This window comes from Leopardus geoffroyi, chromosome B3 (assembly GCF_018350155.1).
Source record: "Leopardus geoffroyi isolate Oge1 chromosome B3, O.geoffroyi_Oge1_pat1.0, whole genome shotgun sequence".
Lineage (NCBI taxonomy): Eukaryota > Metazoa > Chordata > Mammalia > Carnivora > Felidae > Leopardus > Leopardus geoffroyi.
Window position 1 is genome coordinate 67,674,160 of NC_059337.1, and position 16,848 is coordinate 67,691,007.

At 37.4% G+C, this 16,848-nt stretch overlaps 1 long non-coding RNA gene across 2 annotated transcripts in view; it reads left to right on the top strand.

The window, feature by feature from the left end:
- LOC123583211 overlaps positions 1–15,858 on the top strand; it is a 101,663-nt gene extending 85,805 nt beyond the window's left edge. For both annotated transcript variants that reach the window (XR_006704782.1, XR_006704783.1), the window contains one exon: positions 15,622–15,858. This is a non-coding gene — a long non-coding RNA (uncharacterized LOC123583211). The remainder of the gene's footprint in view (positions 1–15,621) is intronic.
- The last annotated feature ends 990 nt before the right edge of the window (positions 15,859–16,848 follow it).

A 16,848-nucleotide genomic window follows, 5' to 3' on the forward strand; every position in this document is an offset into this window, starting at 1 on the left:
AAAAAAAAATTTTTTTTTTTAAAGATCACTTAAAAAGTGTAGGGAAGGGAGGAGACTTAGGGATTCAGATTTTTTCAAATTGCACATGTGAAGACAATGGAATCATTTCTAGAATTTTCAGGTTAAAACTATGTGTATCAAGCCAAATTGATACCACTGGAGAAAATATATTCTCAAATGTGTATGCATCTCCCATGTTTGAGTTCTGAAAATTGTACTTAAAACATAAGCAAGATTTCCATTTCCAACAATATGATGGATTAGATTCTAGAGTTGTCAGATATATCAAATAAAATTACAGAATGCCCAATCAAATTTAAATCTTTCGGTAGAAGTGTGTGGTCTAGGCAATGTTTGGGATAAACTTAGACTAACAGAGTGTTCCTTGTTTTTCTGAAATCCACACTTAACTGTGCCTCCTAAATTGCTTGCAACCTTAGACAGTCTGAAAAAAATCCCCTAACGTATAACTAGAAATGCCATATTAAAAAATACATATATCCTTTACCTTGTGTGACTGAGCTCCTAAGAGAGTAAAGGAAATCTCTAGGGTAACAAATGGAAGAGAAATTAATAAACTGAAGCTGAAATCATGGGAATTATTTGCTAATTATGGTGACCAAAACACTTGTGTTTGGCCACATGGGGACAGAAGACAGTGCTTTGCAGCTGCGTGGAGAGCTGGACCTGAGGCCTGTCTAAAACACCACTCTTGGGGCACCTAGGTGGCTCAGTCGGTTGAGTGTCCAACTTTGGCTCAGGTCATGATCTCACAGTTCGTGGGTTTGAGCCCCATGTCAGGCTTTGCACTGATAGCATGGAGCCTCCTTGATCTCTTTCTCCCTCTCTCTCTGTCCCCCCACCCCTCAAAAACAAATAAACATTAAAAAAAAAAAAACACTTTTGAAGGGCCATAATCTGCATGAAAGGGATGGACTAAGAAAATAGGCTCACTAGCAAAAGGAGACAGCAAGGAATTTGTGTGTCTTGCCTTAGGCTCTGAGGAGAAAACAAAACACGTTAACCTGGAAATGCAAACATATAGAGTTTTCTTCAAACAAATTTGGTGTTGAAACCACATGATCAGTGTGGTCCTAGAAACCCTAAGCCGATAAATTAACTTTAGGTAATTCTGAATTAGTAAATTGGTAGTGTGGAGCAACTGGCAGAACTAAGCACAGATTCCTCTGAAGAAATGCACCTTGACCCCGGGCTTTATCGGAGCTCTACAAGCATCGGAGCTCCTGCCAAACATTAGTCCGCCATCCAAAATAACAGATTACATCAAGAAACAAGCCGCTACAGAGAAGAGTCAACAGTCATTAGGACAATAAATGAACAAACAAACAAATAAAAAGACACAAAAGAAAATAGCAGCATTAGACCCTAGGAACTTTCTATGTTCAAATTATGGATCCTTAATATGAAGTATTTGAAAAAACAGGAGACTACTAAAAGTAAGCAGATTTTTAAAAGAAAAAAATTGAAAACTTAGACATAAAAAATATTATTATTAAGATTAAAAATTCTGGGAATGGATTAAGCAGAAGATGAGACACAACTCAAAAAGAGAATGAGTAGGAGCGCCTAGGTGGCTCAGTCAGTTAAGCCTCCAACTTCCACTCAGGTCATGATCTCACAGTTCATGAGTTCAAACCTTGCGTCGGGCTTTGTGCTGACAGCTCTCTGTGCTTCAGATTCTGTGTGTGTCTCTCTCTCCACCCCTCCCCAACTCATGCTCTGTCTCTCTCTGTCTCAAAAATAAACATTAAAAGAGAGAGAGAGAGAGAGAGAGAGAGAGAGAGAGAGAGAGGTGTGCCTGGGTGGCTCAGTCAGTTAAGCATCTGACTTTTGGCTCAGGTCATGATCTCATGGTTTGTGAGTTCAAACCCCGCATCAGGCTCTGTGCTGACAGCCCAGAGCCTGGAGCCTGCTTCAGATTCTGTGTCTCCCTCTCTCTCTGCCCCTCCCCTGCTCACACTCTGTCTCTCTCAAAAATAAATGAAAGATTTTAAAAAGAGAGAGAGAGAGAATGAGTAAACTGGAATATAGAACTAAAGTGATTTTCCAGAATGCAGCCCAACAAGACAAAGACAAAGATAAAATTAATCTGCTTAGGGTTTCCAGGACCACACCCATCACGCAGTTTCAACTCCAAATTTGTTTGAGGGAAAACCTGTGTTTGAATTCCCAGGGGAATGTGTTTTGTTTTCCACTTAGTCATGAGTTACATGAAACAGGTTAAAAAACAAAACAAAACATGAAAGATAGAAAGAAGGGTCTAACATATGTCCAACTGTGCTTTGGAAGAAGAAGGTAGGGGGAACAGGCAAAGATCAATGCTCAGAGATCATGAGTGAGGAGGTTCCAGAACGAGGAAAGACTCCTCATGCAGGACAAATAAGAAATCCTCACTTAAATATACAGTGTTTAAACTCAGAAACAGAGATAACAACATCTTAAGAGAATATTCTGCTGATGAGAGTATGCATTGACCAACCTTTCCAAAGGACAGTTTAGCAATATTTATCCATGACTAAAATATCCATATTCTTTTACTCTCTGATCCTACTCCTAGGAATTTATTCTAAGATGATAATCTGACAACAAAGACATTGGTCTCTGTATAATTTATAACAATAATACTTTGGATGCAATTTATTTTTTTTTTAATTTTTTTTCTAACGTTTATTTATTTTTGGGACAGAGAGAGACAGAGCATGAACGGGGGAGGGGCAGAGAGAGAGGGAGACACAGAATCGGAAACAGGCTCCAGGCTCTGAGCCATCAGCCCAGAGCCCGACGCGGGGCTCGAACTCACAGACCGCGAGATCGTGACCTGGCTGAAGTCGGACGCTTAACCGACTGCGCCACCCAGGCGCCCCTGGATGCAATTTAAATATCCAGCAGTAGGAAAGTTAATAAATAAGTTATAGCATAATAGTACCATGACATATTACCCAGAATTAAAATGGTTGGTATATCCACATTTATTGATAAGGGCAGATCTTCATTCTTACCAATAAATAAAGCTTATAGCAGAACAGCATATATCATGTAGTCCCATTCATGTAAAGTTACATATACATTTGTTTGTACTTAAGATATCTTAGTATATTGCCCAATGAGGGTATATATACTATTGGTCTGAAAGATTGAAAGTGGTTATCTCTGAGTATTGGGATTCCAGGTAATTTTCCTTACCATGCATTGCTACAGTGTTTGACTTTTCTTCTTCTTAACAGAAGCATGTTAAATACACATACATATATAAATAGGAAATATCTTACATTTTTTGATTCCCAGGACAGTTTTCTTTCCACTAAGCATAAGACCATTTTGATGATACATCATTTTGAGTGGCACCGATAGGGCTACCCATACAACTATAATTATACTACACTTTTCTTTACCTTTTGAGATATATGTAGGAATCTTCATTACCACTCCCAAATGTCAGGTAATTAGTGAATGAATTTCTGTTGGTTACCTTATGTATGTAAAGACTGAGGAAAGGTATTCAGAAGTATAGGGGAAGAGAAGTGCAGAGAAAGATACCAGGAGACCATATTTTAACTAAAAGCCAAAGCAGCTACTGCTGTACCACACCAATAACATCTAACATGTCTTGTTCAGAGAGCATAAAACTGAATAGATATATGAGCATTTATGACTATTCCTGAAGTTTCTGTCATTTTTTAAAATAAGTCAGTTTTTATAAAGGTCCAAATAAGGCTGAAAAAAATCACAAATAAAAATATTATTGAAGGTAGTATGATTTTTTTCCTAAGACATTAGATGAAATAGAACAACTAATGGTAGTTTTCCTCCTTAACTTTTCTCAGGTATTTAAAGTTAAGAAGAATTGAATTTTCAAATTATGCCTCCTCCTATTACATTCTTAGTTAAAAAAAAAAAAAAATCGTTGTGGTAACACCCCAGTGGCAATGAACACACTGACACCTAGATCTTAGTTTCTAAATGCCATTCTGCAATATAAAGAACTAGGACTCCTTGAAGAAATGGCTGACTCTGGCCGAGGTAGAAGATACAAAATAAGCCTGGAGTGTCTCATAGTCTCAGAAAGTAAGAAACTGTTCCAAAACCAAAAGGATAGAGACATAGAGACAAGTAGACAAGAGGAGCCATCAGAAACAAGCCCCCACCGTGGCCAAAGCTGGACAAATTTTAGCAACAAAATCCTAAGTATAAAATAAATATATATGAGTCCATACTGATATAAATAATTCCCGACCCTTGAGTATACACTGGTCATAGTACACCTTTCCAGAAATTAGAGTAGGAAAAAAGGAGGAAGAGTAACTTTAGAATGAATAAATCTGGCAAACACTACCTTACTCAAATGATCAAGGAACATCATCACTGATAAGCTATGTTCATTGCATGTACCCCAGCATGTGATATAATGGGAAGGACACTTCACCTCTGTGGTATCCTTCAAAAGAGACATTAACCTTTATCTCTCAGGGAAGGGTCGATATGAGGTAGAGGAGAAGTACAAGGGATTTCTTGGTCAGTGAAACCATTCTGTAAGATACTGTAATGGTGGGTGTCAATATACATTTGTCAAAAGCCATAGAACACACACCAAGAGTAAAGTCTAATGTAAACTATAGGCTTTGGTTAATAATAATATATCAATATTGGTTCATCAGTTGTAACAAGTGTACTACACAAATCCAAAATGTTAATGGCAAAAACGAGGGAAGCGGGCTTGAGGGGGATGCAGGAACTCTGTACTTGTTGCACAAATTTTCTACAGACCCAAAACTGCCTCCACAAAGTATATTTAAAAAAAACAAACAGGGGCGCCTGGGTGGCTCAGTCGGTTGAACGTCCGACTTCGGCTCAGGTCGCGATCTTGCGGTCCGTGAGTTCGAGCCCCGTGTCAGGCTCTGGGCTGGTGGCCCAGAGCCTGGAGCCTGCTTCCGATTCTGTGTCTCCCTCTCTCTCTGCCCCTCCCCCGTTCATGCTCTGTCTCTCTCTGTCTCAAAAATAAATAAATGTTAAAAAAAATTTAAAAAAAAACAAACAAAAGACAATCAAAATTGAAAAGAAAAAATTGGTGGTAGAGGGAAAGATATATGATACAGAGAGTGTATTAAAATGTTAACAGTGATATATAAAGATTTTCACTTCATAACTGTACTTTGTTCTGTTGGACATTTTTCATAATAAATGTGGGGGAAAAGTCATTGTGGGTAAAGCTTAGTATAGTAAGATCAATATGAGCCTGTGGGATTTAATTCTAACTACAGTATGGATTTCTCATTTGATTCTGTACAAAATACATAATTTGACTTAATGACCTGAACTAGTAATCTAGATTTTGAAACCCAATTGGTCTGGTCTTCAAAACCCAGAGTCTAGATTAAAGTACCTTTTTATTTGGAAAATACAGCTAACTATTAACTAGTTAGTATTATTTGAGAAGTACAACTAGTTAATTGTATTTGAGAAGTACAACTAGATATTCTGTGTTATCTCATGGGTAGAGGAATATGAACAGTGCTTTTGTAGTTTATTTTTAAAAGTTTTTTAACTTTTTTTTTTTTTTTTAATTTGAGAGAGAGAGAGAGAGAGAGAGAGAGCATGCACACATGAGTGGCGGAGAGGGGCAGAGGAAAAAAGAGATTCTTAAGCAGGTTCCACACACTCAGTGCGGAGCCCAGTGAGGGTCTCAATCCCACGGCCCTGGGATCAAGACCTGACCCAAAATCAAGAGTCGGACACTCAACCGACCAAGCCACCAAGGTGCCTCACTTTGTAGTTTTTTTAAAACAATACTGATGAGGGCACCTGCGTGGCTCAGTCAGTTAAGTGCGTGACTTTTGATCTCAGCTCAGGTCATGATCTCGTGGTTCATGCAGTGGAGCCCCACATGAGGCTCTGGGCTGACAGCACAGAGCCTGCTTGGGATTCTCTGTCTCCCTGTCTCTCTGTCAAGTTCCGTCTCTGTCTCTGTCTCTCTCTCTCTCCCTCAAAACAAATAAGCAAACATTAAAAAATAAATAAATAATCCATACTGATGCCATGGTGGTAGGATCTACACAACTCTGGACTCTGTCAGTGTTCTTGTAATGACTTAGCACTGTTTTATTTACCATCTAAGACCAAATTTTTTTATTACTTGCTACAATATGACAATAACTCCAGTTTTGAATGGTGCATATTTCTCATTATGAACCTAAATACACAGAATGCTTGCTGTTTTCAGTCACTACACTGTAAAAACGGTGCATTAAAAATAGTATGACATATTTGCATATTTATCTGTATTAAAAACCTCAAGTTACTGCAGATACACAGCTGTTGCTTCTTCATCATTTTTAGAAAGAAACTGTACACCCTCTCCTATATAAATTACATACATTTTCAAATGTATCATCTGATCCAAAGGAGTTGCAAAGCTCTAAACAGGAAAACTTATTCTCAGAGGAGTATGACATTAAAGGAGAGGAATTGTAAATTTTTAGTCATTGCATCCAAATGATAAATTCTTAACCTAAAATGATAAATGTGTTCCCTTGCCAAGTCAGATATTATACATTGTAAACAGAAAGTAATTCTGGATGCTCTTACAAATTATGACCTCATTGCAGCATAAAGACTGCCTCATGTACAGAGAATTGAAAGAGATGCTGCTTTATAGCAATCAAGTGACAGAAGACTCCACTTTGTGACTTAAAACTGACAATCTGTAGTAATGTAAAGAAGTGTTTCTTATAAGAGCATTTCAGTATCTTTGTGAAAGTCAATAGTAACATTTTCTCTTTAGTTGAAAAGGCAACTCTACGCCCCTGAAATGCTAGCAACTCTCATCTCAGTGTTCTCAGAAAAGTCCCAGATTGAGTAACAATTCTATCAAGTTTCATTCTTTTCTTGAGAATTTTAATATGGACTCTTTCAGTTTTAAGAAACTACATGTGTGTCTTCAGCTCCATGACCACATTCAGCTGATTAATAAATAATTCAAACACATACTGGCAGTTATCCTTTTAGTATTCGAATTACAGTTCGTTAGTTTTTTAAGAAAGCTGTTAAATATAAACAGTTGAATCAAAGATTTCACATTTCAGAGTTCAATTTCGCCATGTTAGCTCAATAAGAGGGTCCTAAGAAGGGAGGATTATCATATATTAAATTAAAAGTTTGCCATTTTGCAGCTCTAGTCCTGTTGGAAAAAGATGATTTCTGTCTTACTTAATCAGCAAGAGGTCTTTATTGCCTTAAGTATTAATTGATTAGGTTCTCATTAAGGTCAAAAGTACACTTGGCTGGCCAGAGGCAGCCAATTAGCACATTGTCAGCCATGCTTATTTACATTGACTGAACATAATGGTAGTTATTTGACTGTCAAGTCACAAGGTCACTGAATCTTTTGTGCACTTTGCCCTCTAAAAGGGCAATAGTCATTCAGACACCAGAAAGCATTCATAACAAAGATTTAGTTTATTACTTATTGACTTAAATCACTCTTAGAAACAGGTGTTTCATTCTCTTTGGACAAATGATATATCATTTCTTTGTGAAATACTTGAGGTCTGGTTGAAATTCTGTGGTTGATTGTGTCTGAGGATTTTTGTTCAGCTAGCAGCTTGCACTTCAAACTCTAAATAGCTTTTTAAAGAGCAGACCAATCCAATGACTATATCCCTTTGCAATCTAGACTTTTCTCTTGCTAAATGATTGCAGCAAGTTGGAACTAGTTGAGCACACTCATGCTGAAATGCATTTCGGGTACCAGTCTCCAAGTTGAGGGTTAGAACCACATTTAAGTCTCCCCTTAGTGAGGAGATTACTATTCTTTTTAAATACACTGCTGCTGACATGGGATATTGTATATTTGTTACAGAACAAAAGAGGAAGGGCAATTCAAGGTTATTCATGAACGAGTAATCTAAAATTTCTGCCTATAGTCCCAGTAATTTTTATCATCATAAATCATTACACCTAACTTATAGGGTGGTCATGTAATTAGTTGCCTTTGTTAGCATTTTATTTTATTTTATTCTTTCTATTTCTCTTCTTCTACTTAAATTTAACACCATTATCCCTTCCATTCTCTATTATTGATTCAGATATCACTGATAATTCCATGAGTTAGATTTTAAGGAGAAAATTTTGTTTAAGGCATCACTTTTATGACTTGTGCCTCTAAATCAAACTAGAACCCATGAGTCAGCCTAGAGTTTTTTCCTTTGCCCTCCCTAAATAAGCATCCTGCTAAGTATCACTTTCCATCCATTCTAGTTACTGAATATCATCAATAAATATAAGTACCCTCCATTTCAACTCACTGTGACTGCCTCAGTTCAGCAATTTGTCTCTCGATTAAACTGTTGTAATGCCTTTTTGCTGGTCTTCTAAATGATTCACAGTGGACCTCTGTTGGCATAACTGTCTTCCCTCTCAAGTGTGATTCCTTCAGAGTAGAGTGATATATTTTCACATTGTATCCCCAGCAAAGTTAGTATTTGGTACATATAGGCATTCAGTAAAAATTTACTGAATAAATAATTAAATGACCATAATTAACTTTATGCTACATATAAATGTAAACCTTGATAGAAGAGTAATTTTTTTATGATTTAAGAACTCATTAAATCAAAGTTTTCACTGGTATTAAATTATTAATTAATACTTTCTCAGACTGTTATAAGAAATAAGAAGCTGTAATTTATCCATGTGACTAAACCGACAGCATTGAATATGAAGACAGAGAGTCCAAATCAAAGGAAAAAATTACTACCATAATTCTTGAGTAATTAAGCTACCAAATACCTGTAGAAAACAAATCCATATACTATCAAAACATTTGCTTTGTGGGATCATATGATTTTCTGATGATTCAACATTAAATTAATACTTACTATTTATATATTGTCTACCAAGTACTGAGAATTCCACACACATTATCTGCCATCCTCTCAAGAACCATGTAATACAAACATCATATTTGTCATTTTGTGGATAAGAAGACTGATTTCACAGGGTAACTTCTCCAAAGATGCATGGCCCAGGTCTCCAAAGCCGAAGCTCTGTCTATCACACTAATCTCTCCGTTTTCATCCTTGTCTAGAACTTTGGACAATCTATTTATTCTGAAACTTCACTACATGTTATATAGCACTGTTTCATATCCAACGCTGGGTTAAGCGTGGTTCATCAGTAGAGACAAAGGTGAGAAAAATGACAGTAGAAATTAAAGGTAATATGACTTAGTAGTTAAGATTGCATGGGCTTTAGCATCACACAGTCTTACACTTGAGTTCCAAGTCTGCTGTGTCCTACCTGCATAACCTTGAATGAGCTACTTGATCTCCAAGTTTCAGTGCTCGAATCTTTACAATAGATAATAATAGTAACTATCGGTGGATTTGTGAAGATCACATGAGATTATGCAGGTGAAATGCTTAGCACAGTAACTGGCACATCATAATAGCTCAGTAAATATAGTTTTTATTGCTGTTAATAAAGATTTACTACCAAAATGAATGAGGTTATATATACTTCCTTATCCCTGGTTGAATCTGTGTGCTCTGGTATTACAGAACACCCACAAGAGTCATGTATTACACTGACACCTAGAGAATAATCTGGACACAGGTCGGGTTAAAGATAAGATATTCAAATGTTTAAGTTTGTTAGGGACTCCCTTGATTTTCATGATCATCATGTGGGCGGGCAGCACAGAGAACATCCTGTGCAGAGCTGTTCCTAGTCCCTCAGGCTGCATCTCAAATGTGCACAAAAGACATTCACTTCTTTGGTGACTTAGCACACAAACTGGGGTTATAATAAATCACAAACTGAATTCACAGAACTTGGCTGTTTGAGCACCAAGCTCCATGAGTCACTCTTAGTTATATCGTATTAGAATCATGAAGAGTTTCACTCAGAGCTAAAGAGATTCTCTGGTGTGGATCAACCAATTATTTCTTCTGCTTCATTAGCACCTCCAGGATTAGAAATCTTGTGGTTAAAGGGTGGGGAGAGCCTCATCTCCCACTTGATCTTGGGCCTGTTACCCTACTGGTGAAAGAAAATATGTTTATTTCACTCAATAATGAGGTTTTAAAAGAGCTGGCCAATTCTTTCTCTTTTATTGCCTGTACTTTATATATGAGACAGGCAAATACAAGAGATACTTTATTGCTTTTCTCCCTCTTTACCCAGATGCTACTGGAAACTCTCTAGTCACACAAAGAAGGAACCAGTAAATTCACCACACCGAGAAAGTATGTTGACTCATCTATTAATAAATAAGCATGCATGGAGTATCTGCTGTGTGACATAGACCTTGAGCTAGAGGTTGAGGAGAATGTCCCTGATTTTACAGAACTCGTTTCACTCAAACTAGGGTAGAAAAGAAACACTGATTTATACTCTTCAGATAAAATTTAGAAATTTTAAATAAAATTCAGACATTAATATCAGGTTAAGCTCTTATTCAGATATCCTTGGAATGATCACAGTTTACACTTAATATTTGATATGTAACCTTGAATTTTCATATTTTATTGTTTTTAGCATGGCTAGGTTAATCCTTTAATAACTAATTTATTCTAACCATTTTTTTCAATCAAACGCTTCTTATTCTATAATAACAACTATAGTGCCTTGCCTAGCTATTACCTATTTTTTGTGCTCTGTCTTCATCTAAAATAAATCATAAAAGTATGGATTGTCTTTCTCTTAATCTTTTGGTTTATTTTAAACAAAGGAATTGTATAATTTGATTGGAAATATATATTCCTTTTTTTTTTTTCCAGTTTTTACAGTGTTTCCCATGATTTTCAATATTTGTTCTTGGCAAAAACCCTACCTTATCATTGATTGTGTTCCTTCTGAAATGGATTCTTTTAGCAAATATTTATTGAACACTCTCTTTGTGCTGGGTTCTCTGTTGCTGCCCTCATGGAACTTACATGCTAAGAGGGGGGAGACAAAAAAAAAAAAAATAGACCGGATAAGGGAAATCAAGAATGGAGGTAAGGGTGTAGAGGGGAAGGGGATGTTACGTTAAATAGGGTGGTCACAGTTGGGCTCATTGAGAAGGTGTCATCTGAGCAGAAGAACTGAAGGAAACAAGGGATTTAGCCAAGCAGATTACCAGCATAGGACAATCTAGGCAGAAGAAACAGCCAGTGACAATTTGATAATGTGTCACTGTTTAAGGTTCCAGTCCTGTTTGAGAAGCAGCAAGGACATTAATGTCACTAAACGCCAAGTGAATTTACAAGATAATGATAGAAGGCAAGGCCATAGAGGTGAGAGGAGAAGGCCAGGGGAGGAGAAGGTCCTTACAGACCTGGGGAAGGAATTTGACTTTTACTCTGAGTGAAATGGGAAACCAAGAGGGCTTTAAGCGGAGGACTGACCGGATGTAACTTGCGCGTTAAGAGTATCTCTTAGGCCCTGGCTTGAGCATGGATTCTTCAAAGGGTAGAAGCAGATGGGCCAATTAAGATAATTCCCAATAATCCATATGAAAAATGATAGTGACTTGGGTCAGGATGGTAACATGGAACTTGGTAAGAAGTGGTTGTATTCTGGATATATTTTGAAGCTATAACTGACAGGATTTCCTGAAAGATAGAAGGTGAGCAGTAAAAGGAAGAAAGGATTCAAGGAAGATTACAAGTTTTAGGGCCTAACCAACAGAAGAACATAAGAACGTGAAAATCCTTCCCTACATACTTCCTGCTCCTAGTGATTCTATATGTCAACTCTACTTGTAAAACTGTTTTAATTTATATTTTAGTCTTCAGATACTTAGAAAGTAGAAACCCAACCAACTCAAAAGTCCCAACAGTACTCTTGCTAAATTCAGAGTATCCCTGTGTAAATTGGTGCGCTACCTGTCACTTAAGGATAACACCCCCTCTAGTACTTACTAGATAACATAACATCATCATGAGGATACTTGGAACACACAAGAGAATTAGATGACACAGTCCTTGTCTTCTTTAAGCTTACTGTCTATCTTACCACCTGGCTAAGCAGAAATCCAAGTTGGTCTGGGATTGGATCTCAGGCACAGGGCCTGAATACAGGGGTTTCAGTTAGCTTCGGATCCCTGTGTGATGTAAAGGGAGGTCCAGGTAAGAAGTTCCAGGTGAGATGGCTTTGGGGAACTGAGGCCCAGTATAAAATGTTAGTCTCGAGTAAGGGGTCAGGCTGACCCTAACAATCTATCACAAGGAAAAGACCCACCCCAGAACACTGTATATTTTTCTAGTTAACGCAGACACCATTCTCCTATCTCTTTTTTTTCTCCTCAGTATTTAAGAAAGGTCATGTTGTACCCTTCAAACACTAACAACAGGTCTACTGGGGAAGTGGGTTGGTGGGGGAGAGTGTGGAGAATAATCCATATAAAGAGAAATATGAATAAATGTAAAAAGCATAAAAATGTGTGGTATCAAAAAAAAATCATGTCCACAATAAATTGTCTTCCTCCTCCTCCCTCCTCCTCCTCCTCCTCCTCCTCCTCCTCCTCCTCCTTCTTTTATTTTATGGGTAGATTTTACTGTCATTTTAGGCTACTATTAACAGCATCTCATTTGATAATGACAAATTTGTTGACATCTCTCCTCTTTTAGATTTAGTTGAATGCAAAGAAAACCTTTGAAATGCAAATAATTGATCCTTTCTCATGCCCCCAAGAAGGTTTGGAACATGGCAAGACTTGAGTGTGTCTTGGAAAATACCATCTAATTCCAGAAAAGTGTAGGAGTCCATACCTAATCCTCAGACAGATAAGGACTGACTGAACATGAAATACAGACTGTGGTCAACTTTAATTCTTTCCCACATCAGATTTCCATGAAACCCTGTCATTTCTTTGAGTGAGACAAATGAATGTCTCTAATACTTTATACATCCATTGGCAAAATTCAATTCAAAAACAACTCTAAGGTCAAATATAAATTATTTTGCTGTTGTATTTAATTCTGGATTATCCTCTTGTCTTTTCTTTGGCATGAGAACAAATTACCATTGGTGAAGTCCAAAGATTATAAAGCACTACTTAAGCATTCATGTGAAGTATCAAGATTAGGAGAGAGCACAAAGACTAGTGTGTTAAAGAATAAAGTTTCTGAGACCAGATGGGGCAAATTACACAGGTTTTTAGGAGAAAGTACAACACTCGGTTTTAGAGGGAAAGGAGGAGAGATAATATGTTTTGGCAGTAGTTTGGGTTCTTAGTACAGAAGATATTATTTTAATCGTCTTCATAATTGAATCTAATAATATGCTTTCCCTGTAACAGAAAATTATATTTCCTCTGTCTCTGTGGGTACCCTCCTCGGAGACTAAGAAAACTATTTGTGAAATGAGAATTGAAGAGGGATCATATTCTTTTAGATGACTTTCCTCAGCCCTCGCATCAGAGAGCCTGAGTCAGCCTCAGGCACTGAGCACCGGCTCAGACCCAACCTGCTGGTACTTCTTTTGCTGCAGAGCAAAAGCACAGTCACATAATCCTGGGCCAAACATGCTGGAGCCTTGTTCCTCCATCTACTCTGGTTGACCTCTAACAAAACTCTGCTCTCTCTCCATTTGTCTGTGAAGAGAGTTTTCATTTTAAACTCTTCCAATCTAACAGAGGGAAAAGGTTAAAAAGAAAATCAAACACCCCCTTCCAAAAACAAACAACAAAAAAAAAAGTAGTCCACAGTTTCCCACTGTACTGGAGCCAAGCACTCTGCCAGTTTTGCTCTCATGTCTCTGAGTTGTACCCTGACCTTTCATATGACCAGTGGGGCTTGTTGCATAAGATCTATCTGGGTGCCTTTTTAAAAGTGCTATCTTTGTCCATATTTCAAAACACTCACAGATATTTTATCATTAATTAGTATTCATATTATGTCTCAAACAATCTGTTCAAGAATAGGGGAAGTGAACTAGTTGGACAGCTCTTCTGTTTGTCTAGTGATTAACATGGATGATGTGTGTAGAGCCTGAGACCTTATAGAGGGAGGAGGCGGTCAAATATTGGGTAGGTAACTCCTGGAACATTTAGAAGCTCACCTACTTCGGAGGTTAGACTTCTCCAGAAAAACTATACTTGGCAAAGAGGGTGGGGAGACACAGACCTCTTTAAAAATAGACCCATGCCTTTTTGATTCACAGCATCCTGGATTTGCTTTTCATCATGTTATCATGCCACTTGGGAGCTGGCTGGACTCCCTTGTTCAGTGACATATATTTCATAGTGGTTTTTTTTTTTAAACCATTTGTTCTTTCAACCACAACATGCTTTGCATTTCTCTTTCAAATTTGAGGGTGTATATATAGATTGATCAAAATAATATTTTTTAACATTCCAAACAATTTAGAAAGATAGTGGATGGGTGTCAGTTAATCTATTATGTTCCTCTCTTCCTCCTCCCCCTCTTCAGCTGCTAATCTTAGAACTTGTGTGCCAAATTGTGTAAGATATTCTTCCAATAGCTACATGTGTGACTCTTTTGTGAGCTCTACAGACAGTTATGAGGACAGATTTGGAGTTGCATATGGGACTGTCACATGATTTGATTGCCTTGTCTTCCAGGCACTGAGATTTCTTTTCACTGAGCTTTAATACTGAGGAATTTTTAGTTGTGATGGAAGTTCAGCAAAGTCTCTATTAAAGAATTTACACCAGGAATGGGGAAGAAAAAAAAAAGTTTTTACTCAACACCACTCTGTATTTGGCATCTCTATATACTGAGCAGTTCATATGTTTATTTTTTCCAATAGTGAAAAAAATTCACAGAATTTTTATGAAAATCAGAAAGCTAAGAGCCTTTATTATCCTCCTTGCTCTTTTGGAGCAAGATCTAGTAGATGTCTCAACAGAAAAAGGAAGCAGATGCTTTGTAAAAAGGTCTCATATAATTCATGTCCAATTATAGAAAATGATCCACAGGAAAAAAAAAATGTTATCTATCAACTGTTAGGAGCCAAAAATACTGCGCCTTTAGTCTCTGAAACAGAAAGGTGCAAATCCATTTTCAACTTTACAGAAACATATTGAAAACCCTCTTTCAAGACCCCAACACCACATCCCCTCATCCCATTGAATGACAGGGCCACCCCTGAGGGACACACTGCATTAAAAGGAGATCTTTCTCCTAATCTTATTTCAGCTGTTTCTCAAGAATAAATCAATGTCCTAGTGATAGCTGTGTCCCATGCATTAAGACACGTATTATATTTTTAAAGTGTTAATCATATATACCCAGAGAGCTTTTTTCTTTTCCTGCTCAATGTATAAGACTTTTCATCCTCATATTTTTTTTCACCCTGTAAAACACATACAGTAGTTAGTAATTGAGAGCTTCACCTATTAGGTTTGAAGTCCTAATTTGGAAGTAATAACGATGGCTAGCATATATCAATTGCTGCTCTGAGCCTAAACTCTATAAAACAAATTTTGTATATACACTACTTCTAATCTGCAGAATAACTCACCAAAGTGGGTATTATTATTATTATTATTATTATTATTATTATCTTTTTCCCAGTAGGGTAAGAACTCAGAAATAGCTTTAGTGAGAAGAGAGTCTATTTTCTTACTTTGGACCTTAATTTCCTTACCTGTTTTAGGTTGGAGAAGTCCTGTGCCTTGCTGGGCAAATTGCACTAACACTTTGCACAATGAAACTTGTGAGTGGTGGAACATGAGCAGAAGCTTCCTTGTCCCTACACCATACCCTGCAAATTCTGGAGGCCACGCATAGAGGCACTGGGCTTCCCCACGTTCTCAGGGCTCACTGTTACATAACAAGCACCAAGTTCATGGCAACTGCTCTGGATTCCTGGCTGAAGAACTTCAGAACACATAAGAAGGTACCTACAGTATCTGTTCTATTTCTGGTCTCCAAAGGAGCAATTCATGAAAAGGTTTTCTTCAGACAATATCAAGTCATTCTCTGTGCATTTCATAACGCTTCGAACTAAATCTGGCATAATGAGATTTGATCGAGCTGTTATGTTCTGCTGCGTAAGTGGCTGTGCACAATTGAGAAAGAAAATTGCTTAATAGGAAGTTATAGTCATCACTAACTTTATCTTAATTCTCCAAAGCAGTAAGTTAAGACTCATTTAAGAGCAGCTTAGAGCTCTCAGAAAACGTTGAAAAACTACTCTGTTTAGAAACACTTCTGTCCATATGGCACACTGTCCTCTCTGGAAATGGGGGTTTATCTTTCTGACATCGTATTCTCTTGGGGTGAGTTTTATCTTATTTCTCCAGAGACATTTGAAAAGGGCCTTTTCTATCTATTCTTCTAAAATATGTAACAGAGATGATATTTTTCAGCATAAGAGCTGTATCTTGGTTTAAGGTGGTAACTTTTAGTTATCCCACAGACATCCAAAAGCCATTTCTGAAATATACTGAATTTAGAATGCACCATTATTTATACTATTGTATCATCAGAAAGGAATGAATATTTAAAATAAATAGAAGGGGTGCCTGGGTGGTGCAGTCGATTAAGCATCCAACTCTTGGTCTCAGCTCAGGTCCATGGTAGTTTGTGAGTCTGAGCCCTGCATCGGGCTCTGCTCTGATGGTGCAGAGCTTGGTTGGGATTCTGTCTCTCCTTCTCTCTGCCCCTCCCCTGCTTGTGCACACTCTCTCTCTCTCTCTCTCAAAATAAATAAATAAATAAATAAATATAAGAAGTTTTTAAATAAGTAGTAGTTTAAGCTGATGGTTGGAATTTATTCTAGAAAGAACTTCTAAGAATCTGTTCTCTGCTAATATTTAAAGCTACATTGGCAATGCCATTGTTATTTGCAGTGGTATTATTATTTCCCTAGTAAATCTCT